At 40.8% G+C, this 23,857-nt stretch overlaps 1 protein-coding gene across 1 annotated transcript in view; it reads left to right on the forward strand.

The window, feature by feature from the left end:
• The window catches only part of mgat4c (mgat4 family member C), a 107,344-nt gene that overhangs the window by 43,151 nt on the left and 40,336 nt on the right, over nt 1–23,857 (forward strand). Inside the window, exons 3-4 of the mRNA XM_042410945.1 lie at nt 8,141–8,211; nt 17,206–17,283. The gene's annotated coding sequence lies outside the window, so the exon portion shown is untranslated. The remainder of the gene's footprint in view (nt 1–8,140; nt 8,212–17,205; nt 17,284–23,857) is intronic.

Genomic DNA, 23,857 nt, shown 5'->3' on the forward strand with positions numbered 1-23,857 from the left:
TCAGACTGTGCACCATCCCACATGCATTTTCCCAAACATCTTCTCGTGCACTGACAAAAAAAAAAGGCTAATCAAGATTTCTGTCAAGTTCTGGAAAGTCATAAGCAGATGTTTTGGTCATCAGAAAATTGATGGAGCAAAATTTATCAAAGGTCCTTTACCTTCCAAGTGCCAGGACTAACATTTTACTAATCTAGTGAGATGACTCAGACTGAAGAATCAGCCAGCTGTATTTGACAGGCACATCAAGATGGAAATATTATCACAGCCAATGCTGGAAAACTACATCTGGCAATAACCATTTATTCCCTAAGGTTACTTCTGCAATCTGTAATTTTTTCGACTGCTTACCCCACAGCTGGGGATTGGCTGCTGTCTGTGATGTCTGAGGATGTTTCATGTCCTCCATTCACTGTTTGGAGAGAGACCAGTGACTGGTGGCAGCTGTCTGAGGGTCTCCATGCTGCTACCAGTCACTGATGTTGATAATTAAGGAGAGTGAATAGACATATAAAGTCTCTGCTGTGCTATAGTTCTGCTTTAAATCCTGCTGAGTCACAGTGCACCTTAGAGGTAAAAACAAGCAGGTTTTGGGGAAGTCGGAGGGCGGTGGGTGGATTGATATGATTTCTCATCTCAACTGGGTGCTTTCATAAAGCAGGACTCAGAATGTGTGTGGAGAAAATGAGCATGCATAGTGCAGCAGATCAAATCATGGCCTGATTAGGAAAAAATAAACCTGTCCAAGTTCATTGCTGTTGATGCAATCCAGAAACTCTAGTGTCTGGGACTCCTGGACTCTCTGTACACTTATTTTCAGACAAATGCCATTGTTAAAGGAGCAGAGAAGAGATCTTAACAAGTTAAAAGAACCTCTTAGGAGATGGACCAGGAGGGAGAAGGAGGGCTGACGGGATGAAAAACACTGGATCACCACAGTGTGTTCATTGAGAAGAATGAATGAATAAATTGAAAGTGATGGCATTCCTGGCGATCTTCAAGGCAATGAGACATTATTGATTTCTAAGGAGAAAATGCATTCTTAATGTGTCCAGGGATCCATGCTTTCTTTTTCTTTCTCATTCCTACACTCTGCGTTTCTACAGCTTTTAGCCCCTAGAAATGACTCAGGAGCTAGACTTGATATACAGCAAAAAACCCAGTGTAGCTTAGGCATGCCGGTCTAGCTGTGAGCACTCATCTCAATGGACAGCAAAGGTATGCCTCAACCATCTGTTCCTGTTTGACACAATGCAGTGAATCAGCACTTTAGTTGTTTGCAGGAGTGCATCCAGAAAGCCTTTTATCCGTGAGGATGGAAGCAGAGAATTGCTGCGAAGATGGTAATCTGTGGTGATATTTAGAGGAAGGGGACTATGCATTCTGTTATTGCTTCTGAGCCTTTTTTAACACAAATTCTGCAAGGCAAATAAGCTGTCCTAAGCTTTTTCTTTAATTGTTCACAACATGATGGTTCATTGGCATATGGGTACCACCTGCAAGATATTAGCAGTAAGTTTCAGCATTTGGAAGTGTTTAGAGGTTTTTCCAGTGAATATCTTACGTTATTTTAACTGCCCTAATTTGCACACCTTTATATTTGTATGTGTTCTTGAATGTGGGCTTTATGAAGCTGAGGTTGCCGTTTTAAGACACAGTGTCTTGACACTTGAGCAATAGTCGGGCAAAGTTATCAGATCTTTTCATTTCTGGGCTGACACTCTAGGTGAAAGATTTGGGGGTGAGGTGGGGAGCCGTGGATTAAAGATCATATCAAAGCCAGCAAATAGGTATAGTGATTCAGAAACAATGGCAGAGATAGCAGACGAAGCCCGAGTTTGTGGAGATATGGGGTGCAGACCCAAGTTTATCATATAGAGTACAGATAGTCAGAGGATAGCAATGGTGTGGTGCGTGGCAAAGTTGTGGATCAGGGTCATGGCTAATGTTTGACTTTTATGTTCAAGGACACAAAATAGAAGATTCTACGTAAGTTGATGGCTGGCCAAGCATCCAATGGTATGCAGTGCCGTGCATAGACTCTCGTAAGGTGCAGGGGTAAAAAATGAAACGTGGCCCCCACTTCTTCTTTACACTTCAAGCATAGCTTTGGAGCTTGCACATGCAGTCACTGTAGGCTACACCATAGCTAACATGCTCCTCCTTTATAAATCTAACCATACAATGGGGCTGTGGAAATTTCAAGGCAGTACTCTCTTATTAAGTTATGAGAAAAGGTCAAATAAAAGTTACCTGGATGTAACTGTTGTTCTTTAAGTGCATGTGCAGCGCAGCTACTGTTGTAATACAGTTAAAGCACGATATGCCCTGATGATGCATTGTACGATACATCCATTTAGTGTTTCAGTGTTGTTATCGATGAGTGAATCTGGAGCTGAACTATAAATCAAAACCCCCGGCGGGACTATCATTAACCCCTTGCATATAAATCCAGCTTTAGAGGTCAAACCAAGACAGCAAACCTCAGAGGAACATGGGGGAATTTGGACCAAACAAAAAATGCACTCGGAGGGCACATAGCATTGGGACAACAACCAAGAAATGGAGAATACCATTGGGTTACAAACCTGGTTAAGTCTTTTCTATAAAAGGGCGCTTTGCCAAAACACTTTTGAACACCACTGTTGCTTGTTATGCCTTTAGGTTTAGAAAAAAGTATAAAAAATGACAATGGTTGAAAAAAATATGTTGTTGACAATGCTGGAAGTAACTGTATTTTGAATTTGATGCCATCGTGGAAGAAATCCCTTTACATGTTGTGTTTATGGAAGGTGGGGAAATTTGTTCCCCTTGAATAGCTGTATATCCAAGAATCGCTTAGCAAAGAGAAGATTAAGTGCACACATTAATCCAGGAGTCAGAGCAATCTTGTAATCCACTCAGTATGCTAATTGCCTGTTCTTTCTCCAGCAAAGGGGTTTACAGGCCATTAAATGGCACTGAGCAGTTGACAAAGGATAGCCAGCATGCTCCCCCACCCACTCTCACTCTCTCTCTATTTCTTACTTAGACAGGCTGTTGCACACCCACACAATGCTCCTCTAAAGAAATATGCACAATCTATAAAAAAAAAAAAAAGTGTGCCACTCTGATTCTAAAGCAGTTATTTATTTTGCAGTATTCAAGTAGAAATAGCAATTCTGCTCCTGTTCCAAGTGGTGACAAAAGTGGATCTCTTAGTTCATGAGTGAACTTTTCTTTATCTTGACACTGAAAGACGGTTTCTTTGGACATTTTTTCCCAGCATACTAAAGTTTTCTTGTAACACGTGTATCTGACAGTGGTACAAGTAAATAATGAAAGAGAGCTGAGTGCTATTGTCTCCATCACAATCCAACTCATGCACAACCCTCCCTTCTCCCACTTTGCCCATACACAAGAGGACTGCACCAAGGTAAAGTGCAGTTCTTAGCGCGTTACTGCCTGTGTAGTTACCCAAGTGGCCTCGGCAGCCTCAACATGATGGATGTTGTTTCAGATCGGGTTTCTCGCTACACTGATAAAGCAGCCTTGTCAAAACACATCCACTAGCAATGTAAGCAGATAAAGATAGTTGCAGATAATTAGAAGATTTGCTGTTTGCATCATTTCATTGTGGTGCCAACTGCCAAGGAACGGGGCTGTGACAGATGAGTCAAACAAGAGAATTCGGCATGGAGCCTGTCTGCTAATGTAGCTGGTAATGACCAGAGTGTTTTTTAGATGCAGCTAATGAGCACGGCCATTAGATATAAATGACATTTTAAAAACCTGGGGAGTAAGGACAGGAAGAAGTATTCCAGATAGGATGCCTGTAGGCAGCAAATATGGCAAGAGCATCTGGAGGATGCGGCACTCTGCTCACATGGATGACCTCCACTCTGAGTGTTGAGGCTGTCAGTCATTTCACTGCTGGTAACTGTGAGAATGGAGGCTCATTACAGTGAAACTGTCAGAACCATTCCCCTCAGTATCCGCATGGCATCTTAAGGCTCTGCACAATTGGCATATATCTTCTGTGTTTGACAGATAATCCTTTTATGGGTATATTATTTTAATTTTCTGATGAGACTGTTTGGAAATTTTGCCACTTTGTGAAGAGAGACGGAGGAGATAAGAAACATCGTATTTAACATCACAGCTTATAGTTTGTGGGGATATGTTGGCTCCATCTCAACCTACATGCTGTATCCAGATAACAAAGCCAGAACAGAAAATGGAACTATTGCTCAACAGAAACCACCAGATGGATTTGTTTTCTTCTGTTTAAACTGTAGCTCTCAAGCATGTGCCACTAAATCCCAGGAATCTGCAAGCTTATGTTGCAACCAATCATCACACAACATGATTGATTAGTCACCCATCTCTAGTTGAATGTGTGCAGATCAGGATGAAATCAGCTGCTGTGGTGTTTGGCTAGAGATTGTGAATATCGTGGTGGTTAACCACTGGAGAGCTGGAGGAAACTAATTTTAGCATTATTCCTTTTAAAAAGGAACCAGTGTTTTTGAGGTTTTTGTTCTTGTTTACTGGCAGCTTAAAAAATCTGACAAATTTAACTAAATTACAAATAATAAGGGTTATTACTGAATTGATTAAACTATTATCTATTAATTTGTCTGGTAAAGTTCATTTCTGTAGCATTGATACAAAGGTGATCTACTTACATCAGTCCCTGCTAATATAGCTACTGAACTCTTCTTAGGACTTGTTAGCATGCAAAAATATTGTTGCTAGTATTTCAGAATTCTAACAAATAGTATGTAGATTATGTGAAATACAGCATGTAGGCTGTTATTAGACTAATATTTTTAAGGTTAGGCTACATGCAGTAGCCTAAGCAAAAACACTTCCTCTCACACAGACAGTAGCACTTGCAGAGAGCTGATGGGGATGTTTTACAATGTGGTGCAAAAGCTCAGATGTCAGAACACTGTGTTCACAGTTGTAGGAATGGTTTAAAATGTGCAGAGAAACGACATTTTCTAGGTGATTGTGGAATATATTTTAAAGTTTTGGATTCTGTAAAGGGAACATTCAAAGTTGATATCTTAAAGATGCAGACGAGTGACAAACTAAAGGAAAAACCAGTACAGGCCTGAATGCTTGACCCCTACAGTGAGGGGATCTGGTGGCTCTGTTATGCTGTGGGGGGGCATTTCGCTGGCATGGTTTGGGTCCACTTGTCCCCTTAGAGGGAAGGGTCACTGCAAAGAGTCATCACCTTTATCCTATCCTGATGGGAGTGGTCTCTTCCAGGATGAGGGCACGAGAGGTCACTGAATGGGTTGAAGGGTATGAAAATTACGTGAATCATATGCTATGGCCTTCGCAGTCACCAGATCTCAACCCAATTGAACATCTCTGGGAGATTTTGGACTGACATATTAGACAGCACTCTCCACCACCATCATCAAAACACCAAATGAGGGAATATCTTTTTGAGGAACGGTGTTCATCCCTCCAGAAGAGTTTCAGAGACTTGTAGAATCAATGCCAAGGCTGAGGAACACAAAGCATTCAGACCTGTACCAGTTTTTCCTTTAATTTGTCACCCGTCTCTGTGTTATCTCTCCAACTATTTCAACTCCACTCATCTCTTAATTTTTAATTTATAAGGTGGCCTATTTAATGTATTTTATTTTCTCATACATCACGGCAGCCTGATATTAATGAAGCTGGAAAGGGTGCAGGAAGAACACGTGGTGGGCAGAAAATGCCTAGTCATGATCATCAGAGATGATTTACACCAAAAACTCTGAAAACTCTTCTTTTTTATGTGAATAGTTAAGATTTAAGAATTATGCCCTTGCTTTGGAGAATTTTGTCTTTTTTTGTGAGGAGAGTGTGTGGGTGTTTCGTTTTTTTTGTTTTGTTTTGTTCATTTTACCCTGATTAAAAGATGCTTTCCTGAAACCGCTATGATGTAGATGACCTTGTAGATGACCTTCAAATATTCTATTAGTATCTCTGAAGGTATTCTGAGGTGATAGCTTTCTGTTGCTCTAAATATGAGGGAGAGTGAAGGGTATGCAGTGCAGAGGAGATGTTAAGGTAAGGCTGTATGTGGGTGGTTGTCTTTCAGGTTGAGAATTTACCTAGAAGCTATTGAGGTCACAGTGGAAAACAGGCTGCGATGAATGTGCTCCTTACCAACATGTTGGCAGTGAAATCCCTCTCTACTTGCACCAGTAGAAAAGTATTTATTCAAATAAAACATACATGTACAATCCACAGTGAAACTACAACCAAATAATACTCAGGTCCACATTCTGATCATTTTTATGCTCTGATGCTCAAACTTCACTCTTTAAAGAAGTGAAAGGAAACATTTTCTTAAATTATCTTCTAATTACTTTATTTTATATTTTTACAAATCTTGTTTTTTGTAGTTTCGGTCACTAGAATTAATCCAACAGGTCGAGGAAAACACACAAACAAACAATCCCAGTTTTACCAAACTCATTTGGAAAAGGCAGCAAAGACAAAAACATCAAATTAAAATTACTAGACTTCATACCTCAGCCCAGGTTATCTGCTAATACCAAATACCTATCTGATACACTGTTCTCTTTTTTGCAATTTTAAAATTTGTATACCTCATTGCATCAAACTTATTGGAATTAGGCCAGGCCAGGTATTTTGGAGACACTAAGAAACATTGGAAGCCTGCTATGACTTTTACTGGCCTTTATTGTATAATGATATCAACAAAAACCTTATTTTATGTGGATCTGTCAGATCTGGCCTTTACCTAAACCAGTTAGTTTTGGCACAGGTAGCAATATGTTAGGATTGGATGTGTGCATTCCTAAAAAAAAATCTCCTCAATCTGTTGTGAATATCTGTAAAAGTATAGGTCCCACAGGCAAAAATCCTTCTTAAAATGTTTCTATAGATGTGTTTGCAGTCTGTTATCTGTCCAGTTTCACTTCCAGATAAGTGTTTTACATAATATGGCTAAACCAGAGGTTCGCTTACCACATCTGTAACTGTCCGACTACTGTCATAACCGATGGCCAAAGCTACAACATCAAGACCCAGGATGTAATATAATTAATTTTCCCTAGCTAAAGGTTCACGTTGTTTCTTAGGATTTCGCATCAACATCCATTACAGAAGTCCTATTTATTATTGCATACTTTTTTGTTGCATACTTCTGCTGCACGAAATGTATTATTCTTTGCTTGAAAAATTAAACTTTTTACTGTTTCTGGGGGCGGGGTTGACATTAGAGGTTTAAAGTAAAAGCTGCATTTGGTCAACCTAACACATTGGCTCCAGCTTCAAATGGCAGCAGGAGGTAACTGCTTGAAGGATGAACTTCAATGTGCAGTAGTTATGTAACGTGATGACAGTAAATTACACACAGCACGCTCCTGTTTACCGACCCAACTGTTCAGAGATCACTATGTATATACTAGAGGACACTGAAGGTAGAGGAGAGGCAAAACAGCTAACGGTGGAGAGATTATTTAGATGGAATGGTGCACTCTTCTGTTGTGGAGCCACAGTTACTGACTTGAATTAATAAAACGGGTGCATTTTTCCTTGTGTAGCCTTAAAATCCACTAACGCAGCTCCACTTAACATGCACCATTCATAAAATAATATTCTGGGTACTAATGTGGGATAAAAGCAGAAAGGGTGACTTGTGGCCAGAGCGAGTCTTTGTATTATTATAATAAACACTCAGCTGACTGGATTTCCCCCCCACATCTGCACACCCCAGAGCTCCCTTTTTAAACAGGGCCACAAAAACTAGCCGAGTGAAGAGCACCTCACAAAATGAGGTCATCTTCAAACACCCTTTGATCCCTCTATTCTTCATCTCGGAGGCAAGTGGCATATAAGAGGATCTATCTTTGTGAACGGTTTTGAGCCCCCAAAATTACAAACAAACTAAAGGCGGAGGATCGATAGAGTGTGTCTCACAGAATGATGAACTGGCACTTCAGAGGGGGAAAATCAATGTCGCGCTCCCTTTCTCTCCCTCTCCTCCTCTATCTTTCTCTTTGGATCCTAAACTCTTCACAGTCCTTTTACTGCAGTGTTTAAGTGTGTGTGTTCACATGTGTGTAGCTCGAAGCAGGGTCTCTAACTGTGATTTAATGGTCCTTTGTTTCTTATTCCTTTTTAGCCTGGAAGATCCCTGCCACTTTGATGTGTGAGCACACCCACCAATAATGGCCCATAGGATATGCAGTGGAAGTAAGTGCTTCTGGTCAGATTTACCGCTTTAGTGGCCCTCCTGCCTCTGCTGTCCCTGTAAACCTCAGCTCACCTGGTGTGGATATATTGATCAGTACCACACAGCATCTGCATCAACAGATCTTTAAATCATAACATAGCACTTAACATGAAGCTACTAAAATGGATCCATCTATTTATTATAACTCATTACTCGGACAGTCAACTGCATGGTGTTGCATTGCATTTTTATAGTGTTAGTATGTAGTATCGGAGGCGAAGAGGACATACAGAACCTCTGGAAAATAAAAGTCCATTATTTCTTAAACATAGAATTAATATAGATCCTCAAGAGGACTATTGGATTTCAAGAGCACTGTCTGAAGCTAGAAATTAACCCTTATACTGTGGTGATCCTTGAGGATCACATTCACAAAAGAGGGCAGCCTCCAAAATGTTTTTTGTTTTTTTTACTGTAGTAACTAACTGAAAAATTCTGTTTTAAGAAATAAAAGATGACTCTAAAGCTGTTTTATATTACTCCAAAATACACTATTTTACATTATGAAAATTTAAATAGATACAGTATTTGCTTTGTGATTGCTTTACCCCAGAGAGGTGGAGTTATCCGATTAGTGAAGCGCGATTATCTCAGCAGTTAGGAGTTTCACTGAGCAGAGGGAGGTTGTGGCTTGGACCACTGTACATTATGTATGCTTGTCTGCTCGGAACAGGGAAAAATCAACACCAGCTCCTAGTAAAACGTGTTACTTTTTTCGTGATGGACAACTTTGTCTACCGGCAGCATTGGCAGGTAGCCAAGCATTGTTTGGCAATCGTCTACAAAGCTGCATAGAAAAACATCTTAAAGTCGGTGGTGAGTTTTAGCCGTGGTAGTGTGGCTCTAGGGATGGCCATGTCAGTCTGTCGGTCCAGGCTGAAATATTTCAACAGCTAATGGATGTGGAATCTGTTTTGTATGAATTGTACCATCTTTGGTGAATCCCTGAATTTTCCTCTAGCGCCACCATTAGGTTTTAAGTGAAATGTCTCACCAACTATTGGATGCATTGCAATGAAATACACTACAGACATCCATCATGCCCAAAAGACGAATCCCCATGACTTTGGTTTTACTTTAAGATATTTCTTATGAAACATAACACCTAATAAACATGTTAGCATTGTCAATGTGCTAGCTTTCACATTAGCATCAATGTGATTTTTTTTATTTTTAAGTTATGCTTCCAGTAGTCAATTATATCAGCCCTGGGACCTGCTTCAGCTGTAGCATTAGCATCCTTTAGCATCAGTTTACAGGTAACGTTAGCAGCCAGGAGTGATCACACACCTGTTGGACTGCTACTCCACCTTCGTTATCTGAAGTTTCAGCGCTGTTTATGTTTTCTAGCTGTTTTTGTCTTTATGGAGGGCCAAAAAAGTCAAAGATTTTTTTTGTGTTTCCTGGATCCGTCGTCCAAAATAAATGTTTTAAAGCTATTACAGCAAAAGTTGAACAAGTCCGAGCGAAACCCTCAGTGATCCAGTGCCCCCACTGTTATGTGTCGTGCTTTGACTGTCTGATGGTTTGTACAACAGTAAATTAATGCACAACAATATGATGTGTGAAATATTCCATAATCCATCCCCCTGGCTACACCTTTGGGATGCATGTAGTGTGCATGAGTTGGTGTGTTGTGCGTTTGAGAGTGTTGTGTTGTGAGGCTGTGTGCCTGTCGGTCTGACCGGGGTATTACCTGCCGGTGTGATGTGGGTGAGCTCTCAGACAGCCCCTGTTGGCGCTGTGGAAAGCAGGGCTGTCAGCTGTGCAGAGCTCCTCCTGTCAACCCTGCCTCGTGAAATTTGGGGCTGCGAGATGAAGCTTGAGACAGTTATGCATGTGGGGTGAAGGGGGGGAAAGGGGATGGTCTATCTATCTATCTATCTATCTATCTATCTACCTATCTATCTATCTATTGTTCTATCTTTCTTTCTTTCTTTCCTTCTTTCTATGTCTTTGTCTGTCTCCAGGAGTGCAGTGAGGGGAGGTAAGCTGCTGTGTGTCAGTAGTGAAATATTCATAGTATGTGCAGGGAGTTTGACGAGCCACCCTGACACCTCCATACTCTCCACCCTCATTTTCATTTCCTCTCTGACTCCAGCACGTTACCTCGCAGCTCCCCCAATCTGCTGCTCTTTGGCACCGTACCATACGCTTTGTACAGTCATGATGAAAAGAAAACCACGGAACACTGCTTTTACATTTTCATAAGAGAATAGTATTTTTGAAAAAGAAAAAAGACCGCATATCAACGAGACCCTGTTAACTAAAAAGCTTTCATTTGTGCTTTTATCACCATTATGTTGGAGGCTTTCATGCTAAAACGGCCGCTTTACAGTACACACTTTAAGATCCTTCTTGCATTATGGGAACACTTTCAGTGTAACTTTGAAATTAATGGAAAATTCAACCTTTGGCACTCTACGCAACTTCCTGCATTTCCCAATACACTGTTCGGCATTCATCAGAGTACTCAGAATTTACCCAGCTGAATTTCACTTTTTAAAAGAATATTTTGATAATAGCAAATAATAGTAAGGACAAGACAGTTTTCCAGTCAAAAAAAGCAATAGTTGTACTTCTTCCTATGAATGCACAAAGGCTGCATTATAATCTGGTGTATTGAAGCTTGTATCTCTTCTGTAACCGTGGATTTCTCCCTGTTGACTATTGAACATTGGTGTGTAACAGCGGCTAGTTTTTGAAAAAAAAATTCTGCTTTCAAACTCCATCACTGGAAATATCTTTATATAATGTGCTCTCATCTAAGTTTGGACAGCTATCCTTGGAAATAAGAAAAGGACAACATAAAAAATATAAATCTCAAGTAAAATGATGACAAGCAATTTGTCATAGGTTTTGAGAGCATGTCATGTTTTTTTTTACTTCACATGAATCAATATCAGCCCAGTATCCCCAGGAATCACCTCCATAATGGGCAGTTCTGCGCTACACAATTTGTGTCCAATGCCAACCTAGGAAGTATGGAGTCAGGGTGGTGGATGGGTGTGTAATTTTGCAATTTTCATGCAGCAGACTAGGAATCACATTCAGTCACAGACCAGCAATAAACATTTGTGGGTTTTTTTAAACCTTAACCACTATCTTTCACCTAACCGTAACCATACCTTATCATATTTTTTTTGCCATAATCTCAAAATTTCCATAACCTTAATAGCCTAGGTGCCATGTGTGGATATTGTAGAAACATTAAAAACAGAAAGAAATATTTCAACAAAATCCAGATTTTTGCATATCCGATATCAATGTTCTTGTCTGGAAAGAGGAGTAAGCAATATATGCAAATCAGCACTGAGGAAAGGTTGTGGTGGGATATTTTCAGTCCAATTCCATCCTTATCAGGCAGTCCAGTTTTTAAAAATAAGGAATTAAGGTGTGCATACAGTTAATGCATTTCAGCAGCATAGTAATAGAACATACTCACATGTCAAAACCAGAAAAGCTGCTATCTTGACAGCAGGCCTGTTTAAATCCAAGGCTCTAGCTGTGAGACAGCATTGATCAGCTCCTTGCTCTCTGCATAATTCTCACCATCATCCTGCAACAGAATGATTAGCCTCAGGGGAAAAAGTAAACAGGGCCGGGTAAAAGTTGCAAATCATCTTTTCATTATATTTTTCTGCAGCCTCCCTCGTAAGTCATCATCACAGAGCCGAGGCCTCTATCTCCAAACTCTGCAGAAATATCAATATGGATTTAGGAGTCTCCCTGAAGCAAGGTCCTCAGCTAATTAAATCAGTAATCACTTTGTACAGTAAAAACACAAGCAGGGTATGTGTGTGTGTGTGTGTGTGTGTGTGTGTGTGTGGGGTGGGGTGGGGAGGGGTGGGGGGTGTATGTGGCAGTTTAAACGAGTGCCAGTGGAGTTTTATTTAACAAAGACAGCTAATTGGGTCAGAGCTCTTTATCCTCATAAAGCACAGAGGTTTCCTGCCATCCAGTCGGGCTACTTACAGCTCCTGGCTCTCAGAGTTCGACTCCTTCTGAGAGAGTGAGTTGGGGGGGAAAGAGAGGTTACGGCGAAAAAGGCGAGGCAGAGCCACTGTTGTCAAGGCTACAGAAAACAGGTATTTTATATTGTCTTCAGGGTTTGAAGTCAGTTGTACGATGATGAAGTAATAGGATTCATAAGAGCTCCGTGCCGAGACTGAATTCTAATAAAGGCAGGTGCTACAGAGAATTTCAAGTCCATGGACTCCTTCCATCTTTCATCTCAAGAGAAGGGATCATTCAACCAAGGCGCTGCGTGCTTCACTGATGCCAAGCGCGAATACGATCCAGCCGCTGTCATGTCAAACTCTCATCAAACAGCCTTTTTTTACTTCCTCAATATGTTGTAGAAAGATTCAGTGCCACTGGACTGAAGGAGGTAAGGTATCATAAAGACACTTTTTATACATCACGTTGAGTATATTTTCCAACTTTCAGAGTTGCTGCTCTTTTTAATAGTTGTTGTGTAATGGTGGAAATATTTAATTATCACTGCAGTATTATTTATGCTCATATTTGCTACTTTGCCACAAGGGGTAATTAACTTGTTTGAATGATTAGACTGATCACTGATCACAGTCAGGGTTCATTAGAGAAAATGTTCAATTCTGTATTCGAAACACAAACGTAGCTTTGAAGAGCGATTGAATTGGGAAAATTACTCATCGAATGTAATTTGCCTTTCTTACAGGTTGTTTTTGTTACATGATCTGCTATTAAATTAGATTTGAAAGAGATTACCTAATTTGACCTGTGCTTAAGAAATCTCTGTAGTGCATGTTCTTTGTTTCAAAATCTCACTGGACACGTGCAAACTTAAAAATACGAAATGAAAACTTGAAACTAATCTGTTCTTCATATAATATAGCTTCATATAATTAACTTACAAGCAAAAATGTTGCTTATTTGTTCTATATATTAATCAAAAGCTAGACTTTTGCGGTTACTGTTTGTCCATATCGAAGACTTTGTGGTTTACTTATCATATATATATTGACCATTGAATATTAATAGGGATTAAAGAAAGAAAGAAAAAGTGCAGTAATGCTTTTGTACAAAATTGTTTTTGTACAAAAAAATTGTAATGTAATATTTCTATTCAGTGTCAAAACACTTTTTAAAATCGGTTATTTCATAGACAAATTCATAAGTCTAATACACAACGCTGTTTTATTTTGTACAGCAGCCTGTACCTGACATCCAGCAAACTAAAGGTTATACATACACAAAATGCAGAGTATTAACTGTCTTAAGCTGGGAACATATGGATTAAATATCTTTTAATTATAAAACTCATCTGTTCACCAAACTGAGGTGTAAAGTGTTGCAAATTTGTTCAGATGCAGCTCCATTTATAAAAAGAATTTTTGATAAGCACTTAAATGCATTTAACCAGTAAACAAGCAGATGCTGTTTTGTTTTCCACTTTCACTCAAGCAAATACCTATAAGGTTACTTTGCCTCAGTCAGTAATTTGGGGCTCGTACAGCTTTTGAATGCAGCTTTTGTGTATTTCTGTCTTAAATCCCTGCTACCTTTTCAGTTGCTACACATTAAGAGCACACGCTGAATTCAAATGAAATAGACACTTAGATCCAGAGCAGCACGTCTTAGTATGGGAAAAAAAATAACAATATATGTCATTATGATGTTTAAATTGACGTAGGCTGTGCGCATCACATCAACAACCACTTTCCATTTAGAGTAAATAGCGGCAGAGCGGACAACTTCACAGAGAAGAGAAATAAACGGATAAAAGGAGAACGTCGCCAGGGTTGTCTCATTACTCCCTCTCTTTTCCCTTTTAGTGTTAAGCTAAAGGAGTCGCTGTTTATCTATGCTTTCTCTGTGAGCTGCGGCTCCGAGGTGGTGACCTCACGCTGCCTTCATCCTCTGTGTTACTCACATTTGTGTCTGTCCCCGGGGCTCTTCGTCTAAAGAGCCCGGACTGAAGAGGCAGCCGGGCCAAGCACAGTATGGCGGGGTTAGCCCTGCCCTGGAGAAATCTTCACAGTGACCTGATTTCTTTCAGTTGCTCTCCATATTCCCTAGATCTTCCGCTCATATTCACCTGATCCTCTGTCAGAGCCATTTTATGGGGAGAAACTCTGAACGCTTTGAAACTAGAACAAGATTTTTAGAGTTCACTAACTTCATTGTGGATTGCATTGCAGTGGCAGCGTTAGCGTCAGGCTGTCAGGTGTCCCTGTAGAGTTTTGTTTCAATGTTTAATCCGGCAGATAATTGCATCCATTATTAGAAATGATGCATAACGTCTGCCTGAGATCTGGTTTTGACTGTTTTCATGAATCCTCATCAAAATTGCATATTTCCAATATCAGTGGGATAGCGATGCGTTGAGGAGAATCTCTCATCACAGCTTGTCATATTCGTCTCACAGAGATCTAAGTTAATATTAGTGATTGGTCCCCAAGTCACGTTCAGCCCCATCTTTTCATTCCAGCATCTGGATTTAATTGGTGCTACGCTGTAAAGACACAGCTGCTCTGCCTGTTAGGACAATAAATTACCCCAATTAGGAGTCGAACAAAAGAGGCTGTCTGACACCGCAGCCCACTGCCATGCCTGGAGATTGGAATGCAATGGTATGAGGCTTCTCGCTGACATGAAGCTGTACCAAAACACCTGCCCCATCATCTCTCTGATCAAAACAAAGTTCCAGTCCAGTGGGTATATAGAGCGGGAAGAGATTGCTTTGTATGGGCTGCAACTCACTGTAGCCTCAGTTACAGGAGCTTCTGATGTGTAAATGAAATAGAAAAAGTGTCACTGGATTCGAAATCAATGGAAGGTATGTTGTATAATTGCTGGGCGGATGATTAATTGGTGTTTGGATGATGAGTTGTAGATACATCCAGGTTTTCTGGCAGCCGCCTGCCATATCGATGGCACCGGTAATGAAGGCAATAATGAGGGAAGGTTTAGGAGGATGTGGAATGGGAGGAACAATAGGAACATCTGTGCCTCTCTACAGTTAGGTATAATTGAGACCATATTTCATTTTCCTCTTTGAAAGCTAGCCGCACTATACTTGCTGTCTACTTGCCTGAAAGATGAGAGATATTTATTTACCACTGTAACACATTCAGCAGCTTAAGCAACTCAGGTGGTCTACCTTTGAGAAGAATGTAGAGAAGCCGCCGCTGCGATGACAGCCTCCATCTTGATCGGTACTCCTTCCACGTCTCACCCAGGCCACACCATCCCTTTGTCTCACCACTTGCTGTGAACACGCCATTAAGCCAGCCGGAGTTTGACAAGAAAAATGAAGTGTGCTATTTCCTGTGGCCTCGAGTGTCTTCCTGAATAATGAGCGCATTGCCTGGACTCCCCCTTGTCCCTCCCACTCCCTGCCATCGGTTTTACTCTTCCCCTTGAAGTTCCAGTCTGCTGAGAGAGAGTGAAGGGGTCTTTAGGTTTTCTCTGGGAAAAAAAAAAAAAAAAGCGGTCATGCAAGACCTGTCAAACTAAATCTGGAAAACCCAGAAAAAGACAGAGGATTAGATGAATGAAGTGGATTTTATTGATGATAAATCCCATGTCACGGTATTAGAGTATGCAGAATGGGACATGCTGTATCTGAGGAAATATCTATTATCATACAGCATCATGAGATGGTGCAAACAGCTGCAATTGTGTGAGCCAAATTAACTGGCACTGTTTCCCATATCTCTTATTATTTCCTTGCTTTTTTAAACATGTCGTATGGCTCAGCAGCACTACTGGATCATAGCAAATGCTGCTTCGCACAGCAAACCACTGAGAAGAAAGGGAAGCTCCAGTGCTATTTCCTCACTCAGCCTTATTTCTCCCAATTACCAGCGTGTGAGCAACAGTCTGACATGACTGACCTCCTCTCGGAGAGCTGTGGTCATGACTGGAAGGCTCTCTTTGCTTATTATGACAGAAGTGTTATGGTAATGGTAGGAAAGTCTGCACCGTGGTGATAGCACCGCAGGAACGGATAGCCTATTATCCACCACTGTGTGGTGGTAGTAATGGTGAGAGAGAGGGCATCCTTTCTGTTATGGTGATGATGCATTTTGAATGGGTAGTGTCTATTATATATCAGTGGATGATAATGGCAGGAGAGAGCATCCTCTGGGTCGCGGTCATGAAGCCAAAGAAATGGCAAAAAGGTCGACACAGAATATACAGAGCGTGTTGTCTTAGTTTTGTGGTGATCGATTGAATGAAGGGAGTGGCAGGTTTTTCTCTCTCTTCTCTGTTGTAATAATAGTGAGCCAGCCCATGTGTTCAAAGAGCGTGAATATCCAGGGAAAGGAAGACAATGAGTAGTGTGTGTGTGCACGTGGCTGCATGCGTGTGACAAACAAGAGCTACGCAGTAGAAAGAGAGCCTTAGTTAGCTCTCTGCTTGGCGCTTCGCCGCCCCTGTGATGTATGTTTATGGCCCATCATCTCTAGCCAATTACCCTGCCTCAGTGCGGGAGCACCGTGACTTCCCATCACAGCCGTCAGTGTCTAAGCGTGGAGAGACACAGCGACAGTTAACATTTCTGGACATCCCTGGCAATGCGCTGTTTTCCTTAGGGGGCTCTGGAGATTCATCTTCAAAAGTAAGCCACTGGGTAGCAGAGTCTGCCGAGTCTACAGCTGCTTTGGGAATTGGAGGCTTGTTTACCGAGTTTGTGTGAATGTGCGTGTCTGTGGGAGTGTGTGAGTGTGGCGTGGGTGCTATAAGTTAGCACAGCATGTGTGCAAACTTTATAAATCTCATGTTTCCCACGCACTCCTGTGTTTGCATCAATATGAGCTATGTGGATCTTTCACAGTTCGATACACTGATGTGTGCGATACACTGATGTGTGCATTTGGTTAGATAGTGTATGTCACATGATACACTGAAAAGCCTCACAGCTGTAGAATAACCTTGACATGTCGGGTCTCTTTGGTTCACAGCTGAGGCAGACTTGTTCCCGTATCCTGTCCAGGTAAACCTGAAGACTTTCGCCTGCAAACACATCTGACTTTTACAAGGTAATCTTTTTGTCTTTAGTTGTTTGTTAATGCATCTGATAAATGTGTTTCTTGCTAAAAGGTGTCTAGTTAGAGGTAGATGCCTTTTCCATAAAATGCTCTGCAGAGAAGTGACATTAGTAAAAGTAAACTGAATCAAAGTTGCTGCAGTGAGATGTTTTTAACCCTGCTGACTCTGACAAGCAGTGTGACTTTATCTCAGGCAATCTTTAAACTTCATATTTGAATGATTCCTCTGTGAAACTGAGAATACAGAGCGGTAAGACAAGGGTTTTTATATATTTTTTTCCCTTTCTTTCTGGCTCCATATTCACACACTGTGACAGATTGAAACTGCAAAGCTGTGTTTGTGTTGGCTAGACGAAGGAACGCTCCTGCCCAGAGGGTTTATCAGGGAGAGAAAATATTGACCGCCAACAGTTGCACTTTGGTGGTGTTATTGCTTTTCACACTTGTGTGATACAGACAGCAGTCGCCAAGCACAACAATTGTAAAGCCGCAGCCATATTGACAGCAGCATTGCTCTTCTGTGCAGGGCAGCATATCCAGCTTATGGTGTTTACTTTTTAGCTCATTTTACCAAAGTGCTTTTTGCAGACAAATAATTTAAAAGTACTGGAACAAAGTGAGAAGAAAAGAAAATACTTACTGTGTAGGTGAGACGCAAAACCCAGAGGGGCCTCTAAATTTCCTTCTAAATTAAGACTATAAAACACACTGACAAAACAATAGAATGTGTGTGTGGGTTGTGCGTGTTTTTGTGTATCTGGCTCTTTTTCAACACGCTGTAGCTTTTTTACTTGCTCAGATGGCCTCTCAAAATATTTGTAAGTGCACAGTTGAAGTCAGTTCATCACCTCAATATATATTTAGCTCAATTTATATATAGCTTAATGAATTACTTTTGCAATAATTCAATATTAGCATATCTTAATGTGATAAGTTATGATATCATGTTATTCTTCTACAAAATTAATGTTTCTAAGCAAACTGTAATTTAAAAAAAAGTCAATTATTACCATTTTTAATATACTAGAGTGGAACTCAGTTATTTACATTGAAAAAAAGTTTTGTTATTTTATATATGATTTTGAAAAAGAAGGAAAATTTGCATTTATTTTTATCTTTCTTGTTCGATTTCTCCAAAGAGTCATTTTTTTGCTTGAAACCTTGTATTTTTCTTAGTATGATGAAAAATAAATTATAACAGGAACAGACAGAATTTGCATACATTTGCCATTGTTTGATATACTGTATCAATATTGGACATATATTCATATTGACATTACAATATTACAATGTTTCCCAGCCCCATGGATGGTCTTTATTTGTGTTTCTATATTTTGTGAAGCAGTTTCTGCACTTTCAATAATTTTCAATGCCACCATAAATTAGATGCTGGTGAAGTAACTTTGCATTGCAACTTGGCTAAACTGCTGTTGCTGTTTTTCTAACCTAGAACATTCTTAAGTGGTGCACTCCAGTGAATGAGATATTTGACATTCTGAAATGGCAGGGACTTGAAACAGCTTAAATCAGGGATCGAGGTGATCCTCCACATTCTCATCTGCTTCAATGGCATGCCAATGTGGGCGTACATTAAAGATTCATGCAAACAGCTGTTTCTTCGACAGGACAGCATGGCACAGAGTAAGTCCGTGTGCTTAGATTTCAAATCAGGGAAGCCTAGAGGAGCTGGGTTTGAGTAACATCGCATAAAGTCCGTTCTACTGTACGAGGGAAGGAAATTAATACATGCTTGTCACAAAAAAGGCAGCTAAAACTGGTAATACATCCCTGAAACTGGGAGTAGGGGTGCAAATACTTCCTGGTGTCAAGTAAATAAACTATTGTACATCAGCTGAGAGAGTTTTTTTCATTGATATAAGGAATTTCAGTAAAATTGACCCAATTTTGCCAAAATAGAGCCATTAAAAACAATGCATTTCTTAATACACAGTAAGTTTGACCCAAAGCCAGAGCTAACCATATCAATGCAAGCAGGATGAGCTGTGGGGGTCAAATGATACATTACTATACAACACTTTGCCTTAACATTTGCCTAAAGAAGCTTGTTGAATCGTGAAGTACCGCAATCACAGAAGGCTTGAGACAAAGGTGTGCATGCATTCAGGGTGACATTTGTGGGATATTTCACAATAGATGCAGAGATAATATATTCAAGTTCCTGACAACCGTGCAGCCACTGAATGCAGAGGTTTTATGTCTGTTGGGTATGAGGTATGTATTCACAGCGAGTGTATAGCTGCCATTATTCTCTCTCCCTCATGTACTCATATGCACTCTGACTCTCCTGTTTACTCTTACATTGTTTCTGTCTCATTTTCACTGTATCTCTCATGTATCTTGATACACTCTTTTCTCCTTTTGCTCCACTGTCAGGGGAGACTGAGGTATTGTTCCGAAAGAAAGCTCCATTAAATATCTGCACCAATGCTGCATTGAAATGGGTTAAACATACTGAATGCAGCTGAAAACACAAGGTGTCTGTGCCTGTGTGTGCTATTATATTCTCCCTGCCGCAGAAAAATACAGTAAATGATCTTTAAGAGTGTAACATAATAGCATTCTCTCCTCCACTGAGACAGGCCATGACCTCCTCACTAGAGCTTTACAGTGACCATTTGAATGGTAATGTGACAGGCTGATTGCCAATTTAAAGCCCACACAAAAGCATTACCCCCACCAAATCAAAAGGACAGCTCTGTAATGACAAACACAAACAATACAGCGAGCTCCAACCGAAAGGTATCTGTTGTTTTCCTTCCTCCTCACAACTGTGCTCTGAATCACAGCATTTGGGGGGAAAAAAATTATTGAAAACAGCAGTGGCTAAAACAAAAAATAGTGTTTGCATGTATCAGCACAAAGTCGCACCTCACTCAAAGCTGCCTGCCATGCTAAATAATGCAATGGCCAGCTATTCCTGGATATTGCAGTAATAAGCAGATGATCCCCTTTAGAAATAACAGCTGGTGGTGTTTTTCTAATGGTGAGGCTCCATCACTGCACGTCACTCCTTGTTCGTCAGCAGCTGTTAGCCATGCTTCCTATGTAAGTGCTTGCAGTCTCTGCTAAAGCGCACTATTTTTCACAAGCACTTATCAGTAGGATAAATGCTTTGTACAAACATTGAAGTATTTGAGCACAATATCTGCACATCTTCTTTGCAGGCAACTTGATAAACTAGTCAGCTGATGAAGACCTTTGGTCAGCTAGAAAACACTGGTTATAAGCAGCAGATACTCACTTTGAGCTTGCAAAGAATTGTGAACAGAATATCTGTTATTCATACTTTGAATTGGTATATTTTATGAGGATTTCTGAATGATGGTCATTAAGTCAAGTGTTTTTCTACTTGAAATGATGTTACCTTGATAGATATCTTAGCTTTTTATGAAAATTAGCTTTTTTTATTAAATTACCAAGGCATTCTTACATTTGTTCCCAGAATCTCTTCATGTTTGTGAAGCACAGAAGACAGAAGCACAGAGGGCTTCTGTCTAGACTCACCTCATTCAACAATCACAAGTATCGACATCTATCATGGAAAATGTAGAAATATGAATTTTTGCTTCATTGGTCGCCCTAGTAGACCCTTGTTGGGGATTTGAAAATCTGAACAACCAGACACACAACCACTACTTTGATTTCATACCACAATTTTGTCTCAACTAGAAGAGATGCCCTAAACGTGTCTCCTCTCACCTCTGTTTTAGTTAGAAATACCCTCAAGAAAAGAAAAAGTGGGTACAGCAAAAGTTAGATTAAAACTCTTCATCACAAAGTAACATACAAATTGTACAATATCTTCCTCTGTGAGCAAATTAAGGGGTGGCTCTTTCCTTCAAAACTTGGAGGTACACATCAGAGATGTGTAAACCTTCCCCCCTGGATTGTTGATATGGCACTATCTTTGGCTTACACCCACATGGTATTTTTCTGCAAGCTGGAAACCCACTCAGCATTCTATATTTCTCTCAGTTTGGTGTGAAAGGAGACTTGCAGTGCCGACCCCACGGGATGTCGATTCCCACCAATGCTCGTGGACTTACAGTAACATTTTGCCCCAGTGTCAGAGAAGAGGAGAGGATAAGCAGAGCGAAAGGAAGAAGACTATGAGCTTAATGTAGATCTGTCATCAGCTGGCTGCAGATCAAAAAAGCAGCATTGGCAGGCGGAGCACAGAATCCACCGGAGCCTCCTTTCTATGCCAAGCTCCAGCTTCTCTGAGGTAGACAAGCACAGAGGGGCCAGGCTCCAGGCAGGGAGTGTGTGTATCTGCTTTCTATGTGTGTGTGTATTTGTGTGTTTTTGGGGGCGGAGAGGTGTGGGCACATGCACAATGTCTCAAGGCAAGGATCTGGCACTTTGAAAATGTCACCAGAATCCCAGAAACAAAAAAACAAGAAGAGAATGGAGAAAGTGTGATGAACAGACGCGTATGCTCTGGGAGGTGTGGGATTTAGAGACTACGGAAGCCAGAATCGTTCTCTCAGAGTGGGAGATTGGGAGGAATAAAAACAATGGCACAAAGACAGAGATGCAGCCCTTCTTGAATGTACACCTCTGCAGCATCAGTGTACAACTGTTAAGTGGGTTCAAGGACATATCTAAATTAAAGCCTACAGTGGTTTGTAACTGCTTTCTTTCTGTCTACTTCTGATACTGGCATGGTTGAATATGTTGGTTCACTGTGCACTTGTTCATCTGCAAACAAAACAATGTGTGTCGTTTGGAATTGGCCTAGCACAATTATTTACTGTGTCTACATTTACATAACTACTGTACTTCATTATCAGGCTCAATATTCAATATTTAATCATTTGTTCTAGGCCGTCACTCAAATCCAGAATCACATGCTGGTCAGAACCCTTTAAGTCTGCCCATGGTGGTGCCTTATCTTACAGTATGCGCTTTTTTGTTTAACCTTACGAAAGCAAACATGTTAGTGACACATTTTCTTGTTTTTTGTAATACAATACTCCTTTGTGATGTTGAGATGCGTCACTTTATTATAAAACTAGACAGTCAACTAGGGAGTTCTCAAGTATCAATTGCTACTGCATGATCTGAGCACAATCAATTTTGTGTGCTTGGTGTGAAAATCCATGCATGAGCTATACTACTTTTGATTGGTCCTTTCTCCTGCTTGGGCATTTGTTGACTGTGATCGTCACAGCAGAACAAATAGAGAAAACTTATTGACACTGTGGATTCCAATATTTTAATCAATACCACAGGCACATTAGAATACCAAGAAGAAGTGGGATTGTTAGTTTGTGAACTTTGTAAAAAAAAAAAAAAACAGACAAAGCTGTCGGAAAAGAATTTCGGTATCATGTTTTTGAGAATCATCACTACCTCCATATTGCGTTGGTGGGGTTTGTATGCTCCTATGACCTTAGTAGCTTGTTTAAAGGGGCAGCAGCTCCCAGAAGGGTCCCCCATGCGGAAATAGTGAGGTGGTACATGAGTAATAGCAATTCAAAAGACCTCTTTGTACTGTTTTTTTTAGCTCCCTGATGGACCCAAGACTGTATTTGTTGGGGCTGGTTAGACTTATCCCCAAGAAGCATTATGACGCAGCCCAATCACCTTCAAAGCATGATGTAGAGGTCTGGTGCATCAGCAGTCATTGGCAGGTGAAGGCTTGGGTCTTTGAGAACTGACCCCAACTATGAAAACTGGTTCTTGGGAGGTGAAATGTCACACCTCTGATGAGGAAGTTGCTGGGGCTAGTGTGGGAGGTGTAGTGGTACAGTACCAACTAGATATAACTGGTCTCACCTTTATGCACAGCCCCAACTCCAGAATCAAATTGCTGGATGTCACTACAGTTCTCCAGCAGCTGATATCCTGTTGCTTTCCACTGAGACAGAGCATCATGTGTGAGCATAAATAGTTCTTAAGTTCATATCAGATCACTTAAGGCTGAAGATTAATGATGAAATAATGGTGCCAGATCTGGGACCATTCTGTATGTCTTGGGAGAAGCAGAGCTATCTGCTCATCACCACTTCATGATTTGGATCACGTGACAGGGAAGTCTACTCGACAGACCCCAGTGTGCAGTGAGGGTTAACTGGACTCCCATCAGTGAGGTCTTCAACTCCCACCTCTGAATGAATTTTTTTCTGTAGCCTGGGGAGGGTGGAAACATTAGATATGTTCAAAGCCCCGATTGCAGAGGTAACTGCTTGGATCATGCTGACATGACTTACCTTCACAGCATGTCTGAAGTGCTGCTGCTTTATTCTGAATCCAGTTGTGGTTCATTTGGCTCATCTGATAAGAAGACCTCCTAGACACCATGCTGGTAAGGTTCTCTGAATTCACCCAAGTGGGAGAAGACTGCTGGGCAGACCCAAAACATGACAGGAATAATCTATCCCACCTGGCCTTGGAACACATTGGGCATCCTTAGGAAGGGCTTAAGGTGTTACTAAGGAGAAAGATGTCTACACTACCTTGACTACTTCATGTAGCCCGCCATTGTGACCCTGACTTGGATAAGTGGTGGAAAATGGATGGTTTTGGATGGATGGATGGA

Source organism: Thunnus maccoyii, chromosome 5 (genome assembly GCF_910596095.1).
Source record: "Thunnus maccoyii chromosome 5, fThuMac1.1, whole genome shotgun sequence".
NCBI classification, from domain to species: domain Eukaryota; kingdom Metazoa; phylum Chordata; class Actinopteri; order Scombriformes; family Scombridae; genus Thunnus; species Thunnus maccoyii.